This window comes from Pteropus vampyrus, unplaced genomic scaffold (assembly GCF_000151845.1).
Source record: "Pteropus vampyrus isolate Shadow unplaced genomic scaffold, Pvam_2.0 Scaffold1, whole genome shotgun sequence".
Classification (NCBI taxonomy): Eukaryota; Metazoa; Chordata; class Mammalia; order Chiroptera; family Pteropodidae; genus Pteropus; species Pteropus vampyrus.
Window position 1 is genome coordinate 33,285,463 of NW_011888782.1, and position 13,400 is coordinate 33,298,862.

General features: G+C 35.4%; 1 pseudogene; it reads left to right on the top strand.

Moving 5' to 3' along the window:
* The first annotated feature begins 1,420 nt into the window (after positions 1–1,420).
* LOC111736513 lies at positions 1,421–1,538 on the top strand (annotated as a pseudogene).
* Positions 1,539–13,400: the final 11,862 nt, after the last annotated feature.

The window sequence follows — 13,400 nt, forward strand, 5'->3', positions numbered from 1 at the left end:
TTTCTGTTTCTCACTACAGACGTATTCTGCTTCCTGTCATCACCATCTTTTACCAACTGGTTCTTCTCATGTATCTCCTGAAGTGTGACGTTATGCCTTTTGTTTTTTACTTATTTATGTATTCATTCTTTCAACAAATGTTCACAGAATGCCCTCATATGCTGTGCTAGGTACTACAGATTTAAAGGTGAGTTAGTTTCCTAGAGCTAACAGTGTAGAGTGGTAGGTAAGCATTCATCAAAACCTCATACAATGCACAATCACAGACTGGAATGAAAGCTCTGAAGGATAGGAACACTGTTCCAGGTGAGGCTATAACCATATGTCCTGACCGTGCCAGTCTGTGTGAATGCCAAACGTCATGAGAAAAGTAAAGGTGTAAGAGATTTGGTGGCACAATTGGACAAGCCATACAAAACTTCTCATCAGAATCTTATTTGAAGGCCCTTGTTTTCTGTCACAGTGCGGAGCACTCTCCAAACAGAATAGTTAATTAGTGCTTGGTGAAGACAGATGAACTCATGTGCTAGGAAGCAACCAGCGTCTTCTTCTCAGACTCTTTGCAGGCACATTAATTAATGGTATTGTGACTGCATCAAATCTTGACTGACAGCTGTCAAGTTTCTGTGAACTATAAGAACAAAATAACGTGACAGAAAGCTTAGAAGCACTACAGAAGAAAGTCCCAAAATAGAATGATCTTATACAAATACAATTCCTGTACCACTCTTTATTTCAGGTGCCTTGGGCAAGTCTCAAAATTATTCAATCAGTGGTAGCTCAAGTTTAGAACAGATTGCAAAGAGAGGCTTTTTCAAACTAAATTCCCCTTTAGTCCCTTAGTAAAGCTGCTAAAAGCAAGGAAATGCGTTAGAGGGAAATGATATAAATGATAAGGGCAGAACTAGATGACAAAGGCAAGGACTGTACAACAAGTGTAGTGCTCTCCCTTTCTTCCTATTGATGTATTTGGTCAGGTGCTTATGTATATTTGTCTTGCAATTTTTTTGTTGTAAATCCTGAAGTCCAATTCAAATTCGTTATTTCGAAATCGTAAGTTATTGGCTCATATATTAGAAAAGTCCAATCAAAGGCTGAAATGATGTAAGCTAGATTTAGTTTATAATTTTCTTCCCCCCTGCCGTATCCTTACCTTCTTCTGTGTTGGCCTCTATCCACACAGTGGCATCCAGGAGATGCAGACTTAGATCTTCTAAAGGTAAAGCGTTTCTCCCCCTCAATAATAATTCCAGAAAATCTTGGGAAAGAGTTTCTCTTGGTCACGTTCCCATCCCTAAATCTATCAAGGCAAACAAAGTTTTAACTAGTTTTGCTTAGATTATATGGTCTTTGTTAGAGACTGCAATTGGTGTCAGACCCACCATATTCCGTGTCTGAGAGGGATATTAAGAGATTCTCAGTCTATGGCTATGCTACCCTGAACACACCTGATCTAGTCTGATCTCAGAAGCTAAGCAGGGTCGGGCCTGGTTAGTACTTGCATGGGAGACCACCTAGGAAGACCAGTGCTGTAGGTGTAAAAAAAAAAAGAGAGAGATTCTCAAAAAGAAAACCAGAGAGCTATCAACAGCAAACAGAATAGGGAACAGGGCTGGATAAGCAAAAAAAGCATATGCCTTCTATTATATCCTAATGTTAGGGCTTACAATAGAATGGTGGTTTCGAAAGTAAGAACAAGAGGATTTTCCATGTGGATGAAAAAAGGAATCAGGTTGCTCATCTAGAAAAACAATTAAATTTCTCTGGCAAAATTTGTGATTTAGGATAAAATAGTCAAAATTACATCAGACAAGATTCTGGAAGAAATTCTGAAGAAAAATGACATTGTTCTTAAATGGAGGACAGAGATGATGATCTCATTGGATTTTTTCAATTCTCATTTCACAGTGCACACACTCAGTAGACACTCAATAAATATTTTTATTTGATTCCTGTGATTTTATACTCAGAGTGAAAACTAATCTCCATGTAATTATATGAGAACCAATTAAGGTAACAGAGTTATTCCTAAGATACCTAATCAATAAAACCTGCAGGTGTCCTTTGAATTAGATTAGGATATAAATGAATACATATTTGTGCCTCAATATACTATGCTAACTTAAAATTTCTCCTAGGCTTTAAATTATTTTATTTCGTTTTCATAGAAAGAAAAAAATTAGACCAGGACTAGATGACATGAACAAATTCCCCACAGTCACGTTTTTTACTCCCCAAATTAACTACTTTAGCATGTATGTAAAATAACTGATACAGCCGCACTGGATCCTGTCATATTTTCTAACATCTATAGGTATAAATAAATGCTCATTGAATTAAGTGATGAGATGATAACAGCTAAAAATGTCAAACTGACCATTCCGAAACCAAAGACTATTCAGTCCTTTAAGGATTGACTTCTGAGCTGTGTCACAGGTGAAGAGTGAAAGAGTGAAAAGAACAAGGTCTTTGGAGCCAACGAGCTTTGAATGAAAATTTCATCATCCCTACCACTTTGAGGAAATCACTTAACTTCTCTGAGCTTCAAATTTCTCATCAGTAAAATAAGGATAACAATACCCATCTTGTAGAGTGTTATCAGGATTTGATGAGATACTATATACGAAGTGACCAGAACAGAGTACAACTTCAAAAATGGTTATCATATTTATATTTTTCAAGCTTTTTATAAAGCTTGATATTGATAAACATTTTCAATGTCTCAAAAATCACCCTTAAGTCAAGATATTATATCTAGGACTTACAAGGACAAAAATATTTCGAGAACTTCTTTGTATACAGAAAAAAGGATTTGATAAAATGAAAGTCATAGCTATCAAGTACAATTAGGTTAGTCATTAATAACTTCTAAACATTTTTAAATGAATATATTAAATATATGTACACATACACACATACATATATATATACATGTATGTACACATATATGTGTATATGAAGTTCTTACATCACATTAGTGGTATTGAATGCAAATTTATTTCACTTACTCTTATCTATTTGTAATAAGGAAAAACAAATTAGAACACAAGCAAAAATTACATTTACTCTGGAAAAGAGAAGAATGACTCTTCATTGACCCAAACCTATCATTTTTATTTAAAATTCAATGTAAGCAAGCAAAAAAAGCAGAGAATTTAATCTTGGGTACCACCTAAGATTCATTAAAGAAAATTTGTGATTTCAAAGCTTCTGGTTATTCCCTATGATCCCAAAGGCGAACTATTCTGTTAAGAACATATAAATAGGCATTTCAGTTATTAAAAGCAAAACAGTACCTAACCTAGGGTGAAGACTCTGAGATTAAAAAATAATAATAATAACAGGAAGTTATCACTTTGATGTTCTGAATTTGGGTCTTGGGGAGCTTTCCTGGATTCAGAAAAGAGAAGATGGAAAAAAGGGACTGAGTGTGGAGAAAGTAGTATCTGGCAACATGACTGCAGCTCTATGAAAGGAGAGAGAGAGAGCCAGTCGAAGCCCCCAGTGGTAGACACATCAAACCTCTTTTAGGAATCAAAGACTCATTCTCCCAGCTACTAGAAGTATTGTGGAAAGAAAACACTGAATTGTTAGCCCTCTTGGGAAAGAGCCTAGGAGGAGGATCGCACCGCCTCACCCAATGGTATGTTCTCTCTTTCTGGAGCAACTCGCTTCCAATGACATTGCAGTTTAAAGGCCTGTACTTTTTGCCCCAACTTGAAACAACTTTGAAGGGCCATCACAGGTCAGAGTTCTCCATGGAGTCACATGAGGCCTTCTTTAAGATGTGTCACGGCCCAACTTCTGCCTCTGCCTAATCTGGCTTCTTTGTCTTCCCCTCCACAGTTTTTGAACCCAAAGGTACATCCAATTCTGCATACAAATATTTGTCTTAGACTCTGCTTCCTGAAGATCTCTATCTGTAACATCTCCCTGTGGTGGGGTTAGATGAATGCTTTTAAGAATAATGATTCTGATATTTAATTTTAAATGCTATTTTTTTTTTTCTGTACTTCTGGACTCAAGACACTTGGAAAATTAGCTCCAGAGAAGCTGCAGGCCTACTTTTTTTTTTTATCAGCTTTTTCTCATTTTGATAGAAATTGTTGATTGATTTGCTTGAATTGTATCTAGCATTATTCACATCCTGGAGCCTTACAAATTTGGAAAAATAGTATCGACGTCAAGAATTTCTATAAATGTGGTGACATATTGTAAGCTCTGTTTATAACCAAATTTATTCATTTTTGTTTCCTGAGAGAAAGTAAATTCTGGTAGGTATACACAATTTCTGCCTTTGTGACTGATAAATCCTGGGCTCTTTCCTGGCAAATTTGTGCATGACTTCACAGTCAAAACTGACTTTCAATATATTGGAGAATAACAAAAGTATTGTCTTTAAATTTTTTGTAAAGGCTAGTGTAGGGGTTGTATACAGCATACCATACAGAAATGCTTCCAGAAACAATTTCAAATTACATAGTCTCAGCTACTGTTGAAAGTCTCTTCCATTCTCTATAGTCCGTGTTTTTCTCTGTTTTCTGTTCATCCTTTCATGTCTACCCCTGAGCTAATGGGCTCAGGTTACAACTACTCCATTTGAGGCACCTCTTGTAACCACCACATCCATTTTTCAGGAAACCTATCCTTCTTTTGCTTTCTTTCTCTCTTCTCCTTCAACCCCAGGGCCCATTATTTGTTTAACCTTATCCTTTGCTTCCCTGTCCTTGTTCAATAACTTGCCTGCCCCTATGCTCAGTCTGTACCCAGGTTGTAAGTGTTGGGATGCAGAGAGTGTTGAGAAAAGGCATTGCTATGGTCTAATCTAAACTCAGAGTAGGATCCCTAAGATGAGACCTACCCCACTGCCAGATGTTCTTTTCCTTTGCACTAACCAAGTTATTTTATTAGTTTCTCCTGCCATGGTTTGAGTTACATTACCAAGTTCTATTTCGGTTAACCTAGATAAATATATGCCAGGCTCAGGAGGACAAGAAAAAAAGATCCACCCCACCACATTGAGAAAACATGTTTTAAAGGGTTTTCAGGCTACAGATTTATGAAGCCAGCTACACAATTTATAGTATAGTTTCAGCAGGAAAAATGCAACCACAGTGCAAAACAATAGATTTGCACACAAGTTTTTGAAATTTAAGCCTGTGAAGTGCCTGTAGCTCTAACCTAACCTTTGCTCAGGAAAATTACACCCATGATTGTGCAGTTTTAATAAAGAAGGTAAAACATTTTGTTAAGGGAAGCTACAGAGTTCTATCAATCAAATGAAGGGAAGAATATAGCAAATAATAAGAAAATTTCACAAAAGCCATAATATGTCTGATTGGGTAATATAGATTGCATAGTGCTAGAGACCCATTCCATAAATCAAATCAGAAATTGAACCGGTTCTTTCAGTACAAATAAATCATTAGTTGATACATTAATATTCACTGCTCTAAAATCCTTATTTTTGAAATATATGTGAATGGAAGAAAAGTACTATTCTAGTTCAGTTTTTATATTTTTATTTATTCTTGATCTAAAAACGTAGATGATGGATAGATGGATAGATGATAGATGATGGATGGATGAATGGGTAGATGGATAGATGACAGAAAGATGGATGATTTGATAGATAGATTAGATAGGTAGGTAGGTAGATGATAGATAGATAGATAGATAGATAGATAGATAGATAGATAGATAGATAGTTAGATAGATAGATAGACAGACAGATAGATAGACAGACAGAAGGATGAATATCTTGGTGCTGGTGTATGCAGATTACTCTGGGCTACCTAAAGATTTTACTCTACTCCTGCCCCAAGGCTGTTCTCAGCTCTTTGCTGCAATCTCACTCCAAGTCCCTCTATCTCAACACCTACAAATACAATTTTTTGAACCCAAACTCAGAAATAGGTTTTCTAATGCTTTTGTAGGAAGTAGAAGGAAAGTTTCTCTCTTCTGTTTTATTTCCCACCCCAACTGCTTTTTCTCAGTCTTTTTGAACTCTCTTCTCTAACTCTACAAAGCATTGCCAGCTCCACATCGCTTCTATTTACTTCACTCCTGGAGGCCCCCTTCCCCCAACACACACAGTACCACAACTACTGTCAACACTGCATTTCCACTCAAATTGAGAAATTTACACTCTGTGGTTTCTTCGAATTGCATTCTCACATATCACTCTGTTTAGCGAAATAAAGGAGCATCCTTGGGTGGAATCTATTTGCCACAGAAGGTGCATGGGTTATAAATAACAGTTCTTATTAAAATTCAAGTAAAACCCGTAGGGAAGGACTAACACTAGAAAATAAGGTGATCCCCACACAATTCATCTAGCAAGGCATTTTCAGGCAGACACAGTTTAAGATAGGAAACTCCTACTGCTGGGGCACCAAAGGTATTAGAAAGGCCTTTCCTCCTGCTGCCCTCCAAATGCACTGGGAACAGATAATCACTAGAACTCTTTTAAACTCTTGGGGAGGGTGGACAGCCTCACTTTGCAAATTCTCAGAGAAATATTAATATTGTAAAACATAAACAGATAAGGGTTACTAAGCCCTATTATGATTTATTAAAACAAAATAATTTCAGCAAAAGATAACTTTCCATTTTGACCTTCTGGTTATATTAGGATATAAAAATATTGTCGTTATTAACTTGCTCAAACATCATGGCTAAATGATGATAATTACAACCTTCATCTAAATTTTAAAAATCATCTTGTTATTTCAACAGTTATTCACATTATCCGGACTGCTCTTTCACACATATGTCTATTCATGCTTTCCCTTTTCCCAGGACATTTTCACCTTAAAATTAGAAAAAATAGAGATTATGTGACTACCTGGATCCAACTTTGCTACAAATCTTGGCCTACAACAAGGGAGTTTCTGTATTTGAAATGCATAAACAGGTTTGTGCCTGAGATAAATAGGTAGTAGGTAGTAGGTAGATATAACTTTCCTAGAAATTTAAAAGCAGACTTATTTACAGGATTGTTTTCCCCTTGTGAATTTCAGAAAAGATTTACCACATTTTAGCCTAGGAGAAGAGGAACAAAGCATCATGTAAGCCCTAACTGGTGTTACACTGTCTTTGGGAAAGTCTGGAAGTAACTCTTCTCCTTACCATCATGAAGTACCACAGCTCAATAGCTCAGAGTGGAAGAAGGGAAATAGCTAGAAAAGAAGTGAAGAAAAATATGTCTGAACAGAAGTAGAAATGTAAATCTTTTTTAACACATCCAGAGGATAACTAAGTATTCTGCTTCATGTTAAGAAATGCTCCCTAAGGGAAGTGTTTGTCTCCAACTGTGAAATTGATTGATGTTCTTAAAACTTTGGAGGAATCTCTCCTGGCACTAAACTTGCTGTTGCAGAGAGTGGCAGGGGGTGGGGGACTATCCAGAAAGGGGAATTTAGAAAAACAAACATTTTTCTTGATTTTTCTTTTCAAAGTGCAAGAGAGCTAGAACATGTAAGAACAGAAACAGAAGTAAACATGTTATCTGCACATTCCATTTACAAAGAGTGTGTATCTGTGATGGGGGAGGGATCCAGATGTTTCAAAAAGATCTGTAGATAATCTGAAAATGTTGATTCAAATCTATTTTGAGCTACAGATGACAGGATTGTTAGAGCTGGGTCCACCAGATCCAGTGGATGACCTCTCTCCCCTCCTCCTCCTGCAATGTCTCAAATTATAGGAATAGATAGTCATTCAGAAGCCCAGCAAAATACAGTGTACTTCATAAAAGTCAACACAAAACATTAAAATGTCAACTCATAAGCTTTTCTGTGAAGATGGTCTGCTATCCTAATATAATGCATTGAGACAATTCTGATGATTTTCCATGGTACAAAGGTGATGAAACAAAACATTAGTGAAGTGTAGAAGCTCACAATTTTCTCTTAACGTTCCACAGCTCTCATCCCACTTCCGCCATTTTCCCACACACATAGTCACCAAAGAAAATGATCTGATACTGCCTGCTTAACCTCCATCTCCTTTCTCTGTACTCCAAATGGACAGAGAACAAAATACACAAGCAATCCAAGGAAAAGATGAACCATACTCCAAAGGAGCAGGAAGATGCAATGTGTCAGAGGCATGTTTTTGAAAGGATGCGGTGTGATAAGAGAGGGAGTTCATAGGATAAGATGACAGGGATAGAATGCTATCAAAGAGAAAGTTCTAGGCTAGGAGAGAGGAAGGTTCCTCCTGTAAGATAGAAATGCTAGAGAAAGGGAAAGGACAAGAGAGGTTAAGAAGAGTTGTCACAGACTATATATGTAAAACTTTGTTCATGTTTTCAAGAATTAGGAATAAAAACTGAAATTTCTTTGGGTATTGCTGTGCTCTTTAAGAGCAACAAGCTCTAGTCTGGTCAAGTGGGTCTTGGCTTTATAAGCACAACACAAACATAAAATAAGGATACTCCATACATAAGTTTCTCCTTTTCTTAGAGTGCCAGAAATTTATCACTATGAGTTTGGTGCCTTGGTTTAAAATGCTGAGTATGAGTAAAGAATCATTCACATTTGTCCAATAGTTTAAAATCCTTTTTCTGGCATGTGTTGAATGGCAAACTACATTTTTTTACTTGGTCTTCAAATAATTTATACTTTTCTTCATTACTGGAAAATTTGGTAGAATAAACAAGTTTACATGACTGTGTAAATGCATAGAAACTGACTTATAGAAAAACCCATGTAAAGAGAGACATGTAAAATGTGTTAGCGTACTTTAATCTGCCAAGCATCAGGGTCCAAGAGGTACAGAGCAATAAATAGTACTGTCTTTTCCCCATCTAGGTTCAAAACATTGAGAGATAGAATAAGAGTCAGGTGTGCAGATTTAAAAAATATATCATCTTTACTGCTTATAAAGTCTTAGGGAGGATAGGCTTAGTGCGAGGACCAGCTAGACTTACAAGTACTTTTTCTTTCCCCACTCCTAGTCCAATACTAGTGAAGAGGAAATTTCAGGAATTTTCCACTGAGATGACTAACCTTGTAATCAGCTAGAGCTCTGTTCTGCTTCTGTAAACATGCTTGCTGCATAGGCCAAAGGGCAGAGTGGCCTCAAGATCAACCGTAGGCTCACCCTGCCCAAGGATTGTTCTGTCTAGGTAACAGATGTATTGCCCAAGTACCTGTTTGAACTGCCTGTAACCCATAGCAACTCCTGCTGTCTGTAACCAGCTGAGAAAAAAATCAACCAATCAACCAACTGCAATGGCGTGGATATAAAAGCAAAATTGCCCCTGAGCTCAGGGCCCAGATCTTCAGAGCACTAGCTCCTCTGGCATAATAAACCTGGGTTCTCTTTCTCTGTGAGTAACTGCTTGGGTTTTTGCTGGTCTGATTTTAGAGATTTTGGAATTTTTCCACAACTCTAAAATACAAGAAAAAAGTTAATCTATAGACCAATTGCACTTACTCAAATGTCTGCTTCACACTAGGAATGAGGGAGGAGGGGAAACTAACTCTCCATTACATATAGATTTTAATATATTGTATTCTGCCAACTGAGATATATAACCTATATCACCTGTTAATCAAGTGTCTCACCCTAGCACCTTGGGAAGAAGTGACTTAGGAGTTGGGGAAGGGGCTAGAAGCATGTCTCTAGCGGGTTCTTATTACATGTAATCCAGAAAAGTAGGGGAGATGCATTTTGCTATAGTATTAAGTATCAAAAATAAATCTTTATCTTTTCTTACATTTTACTAGAGCATCTATTAACCTATTCCTTTCATTTTGTGTAACACAATAGTGTTAACAATTTTAAAAATTTAAATGTAATAGACCAGTAGGGAGAAAGTGTGTAATGTGAAGGAAAGAAGAAAGAAGCCTTTTTATTAATTAAAATATCAAAGTGTGAGTACTAGCACCTGTTCTGTTTTTGTTTGTTTCTTTCTGTTTACAAAGAAAACATTTGAGTTTTAAGCAAAAGTAATATAGAGGGTTAGGAGAGTTTGGGAAACCAAGGTCTATTCCAGTCATTCTTAAAAAGTGGTCCACTGTCTACCTTCATCAGAACCACTTGAAATGTCTGTGAAAAATTTGAGTTTTGGGGCTTTACTCCACACCTATTGAGTCAGAATCTCTTGAAACATGGATGGAAAATCTGCATTTAACTTAGTAATTTAAATGCACACTGAGAATAAGAAACCTTCATCTTCTGGTTTTAGAACAGCGTGTACCAGGTACCATAACTGTATTTGATCCATGATCATAGCACAAAATTAGCCTTAGTTCTCTTGAGGAGCTACAATCTTCTTCTATTATATCACGTAACAAGTCTTATTTATAAAAAAATGAAAAATATAAAACACAAATCAGGGTATAGTGTAAACTGTATACTTGTATAATAAAACAAGAGAAAGTAAGGATATGGGAATAGAAATTTGTGTTAAATTACAAATCTGGTTTGGTGCCAGCTCACACTTCAATGATTCTTTTCATTCACATGGAGGAGATGTCTCTGGTTATGCACATATGATTTTGATTGAGTTTCAGTGCCACTTAGCTACACTGTCTTCAGTTTGTACAGATTGGCTGAAGTGCTGCATATCCCACTTGCAAATCCTTTAACCAGATTAGAAGCCCCTGGGTCTGCACATTGAAAATGATTTTCCAGAAAGGATTTATAGTAATTAGTGATTAGTGGGGTTTCTGGAACAACTGTTTCACCGTCTAAGACAGCTAATCCATAAATGCATTAATTGTATTAGACTGTGTAGGTAAGAAATAAAATCTACTAAGTGGGAAATTACTGAACTATTCTAGTTCATTGGGGAAAATTGTGTTAGTATTTAACTGCCTTTAACGTATAATACAGGCAAATTAGTTTCCATGTTTGAGTCAATGAATTGTAGATAAATATCATTGTGAATTTCCCCAAACATGTGTATAAATATTTTAACATATTTAGACTAGTTTTTTTTATTTAGACTAGTTTGAGAATAAATTTATAAATATAGAAATGTAGAAAGACCTATAATCATTATCCATGAATAAGATTATCTATCAGTTCCCAGAGACCTAAACAACTCTTCCAGATTTTAGTTGGTAATGCAAAGTGCCATGTCATGTATGCTCTGCATTTCTGTGTCTTTCAAAATCTGGGATCTTAGAAAGAAGTTTTATTAATGCAATGTGTTCCAGTATTTTAACACCAATTACACATTATCTCAATTGATATAATACTTTTCAGACAATTTTTAGTAATAGAAATTTAGATATTATCACTACATATTCTACACCACTTAGGGATATGAAAAAAGTCTTACTAACATTTGCCACTCTCACAGAATTAAACATGATTTCATATATATTCGAGTTGCTCAACAGATGTCCTAGAATTGAGTCATCTTCTTCAGAGAGTATTAGATGAGAGAATGGGCCACCCCACAGGCACTAAAGACACATTTTCCAAGGTACATCACCCCCTTGTAAAATGTAGAACTGATATTAGTTTCAAAATCATGTCACAATCAGATACATACTAAAATGTGTTAAAATGCCTTGGAATAAGTCATGGGAATATAATATACAACATGGTAATTATAATTAATAATACTGTATTACACATTGGAAAATTGCTAAGCGAGTAGTTTTTGAAAGTGCTTATCATAAGAAAAATATTTTGTAACTATGTATGAAGATAGATGTTAACTAGACTAATTGTGGTGATTATTTCACAATATGTATACATATTAAATTATGTTATACACCTGAAACTAATACAATTTTATATGTCAATCCACACCTCAATAATAAAAGGTCTTAGAAGTGACACCTAAGAATAGAAAGAACACTGGGAATTCCATTTCTTAGTAAGATGAAGTAATAAAGGCTGTACTTATCCTCTTGCCCCAAAACAACTAAAAATCCGGGCACAATACAGAAGTATCAGTTGTCAGACATTAGACATCAGGTGTCATAGAACAGTGATCACTGGGAGAGAGGAGAAAAAAACAAGTAAGCCATATAATTTCCCTAACTTACTTTCTGGAGAGAGTTTTTGGACTGAACCATAAAGAGAGGGAAGCCAAGTAGATCCCAGAAAATTTACTGAGTGGAGGAGATGGAGGTAGGATCTGGGTAAGTCAGAGTGGCTAGAGTTAACAGAGCAGAGCATCACAGAGGAGATATCTGCATAAAGAAGGAGCTCTGAAGATATGCAAAGCATCCTGAGTACTGATCAGCATATGTATATGAGGAAATTACACAAGGATGGGGAAAGAATCAACCGAAAGGATGAAAATGAGTAATTTCTGGAGCTCCCATGAGGCTAAAAATAATTCAGATTCTCATCATCTAGAGCAGAGAAATTTATAATTTGTGGGGAATTGGATAGAGGTATTGCCTCAGTAGCAGGACAAAGTTAGCCCTATATTAAATGTTTCCCAGGTACCACTTAATAAAGCTTAAAAGGAAGCCTCAAAAACTTAACCTGCCTCTAATGAACTTAATAAAGATCCAGAAATAGTTTAAGGCTATTTATAGAAACACAAAAATATTCAAAACCTCCAAGTCACAATGTCTGGTATTCCATCAAAAACTATTCGACTTGCAGACACAAAAAAGATACAATCAATAATGAAGGGGTAAATCAGTCAATAGAAACATATCAAGACAGAACACAGTTAATAAAATTGGAAAACAAGAGCATTAAAACAATTAAAATTATATTTCATATGTTCAAGAAAATAAAGATTGAGCATGTTAAGTAGAGACTTAAATTAAGAATATAGCAATGAAAATACATCATCTAAGAAGAAAAATACACTTGAGATTGATAGCAGATAAAGCAGTGGTGAAAAAATACATAGTGAACTTGAAGACATATTAAATAAAAATAAATGACAAGAATGACAGCAGAGTCCTCACTAATAATGATTCAGGCCAGAAAAAGAGAAGCAGTAATTTTAAAATACTAAAAAAAACCCCAAAACCTATCAACTTAGAAATCTATCACCAGTAAATATATCCTTCAAAAACAAAGGTAAAATAAATATATTTTTAGACATACTAAAGTTGAAATATTTTACCAAAACTGTAATACATGAAATGTGTAAAGAAGTCCTTCAGGCAGAAGGAGAACATTACCAGATGTATATCTAAATAAAGACACACACAGGAAAATAAAAAATACTAGAAATAGTAAATAAGTATGTTAATATAAATGTATTTTACTCATTTTTTAAATCTCTTTAAAAATAATTGTTTAAAATAAAACATAATCATTATTGTGATATTATAATATATAGAGAATTAAAATTTATAACAATAAAAGTACAAAATCTGAGAATAAGAAATAGAAGGATATTATTTTAAGGTTTTTGTACTGTAGCTAAAGTGGGATCATATTATTAGAAGACAGACTGT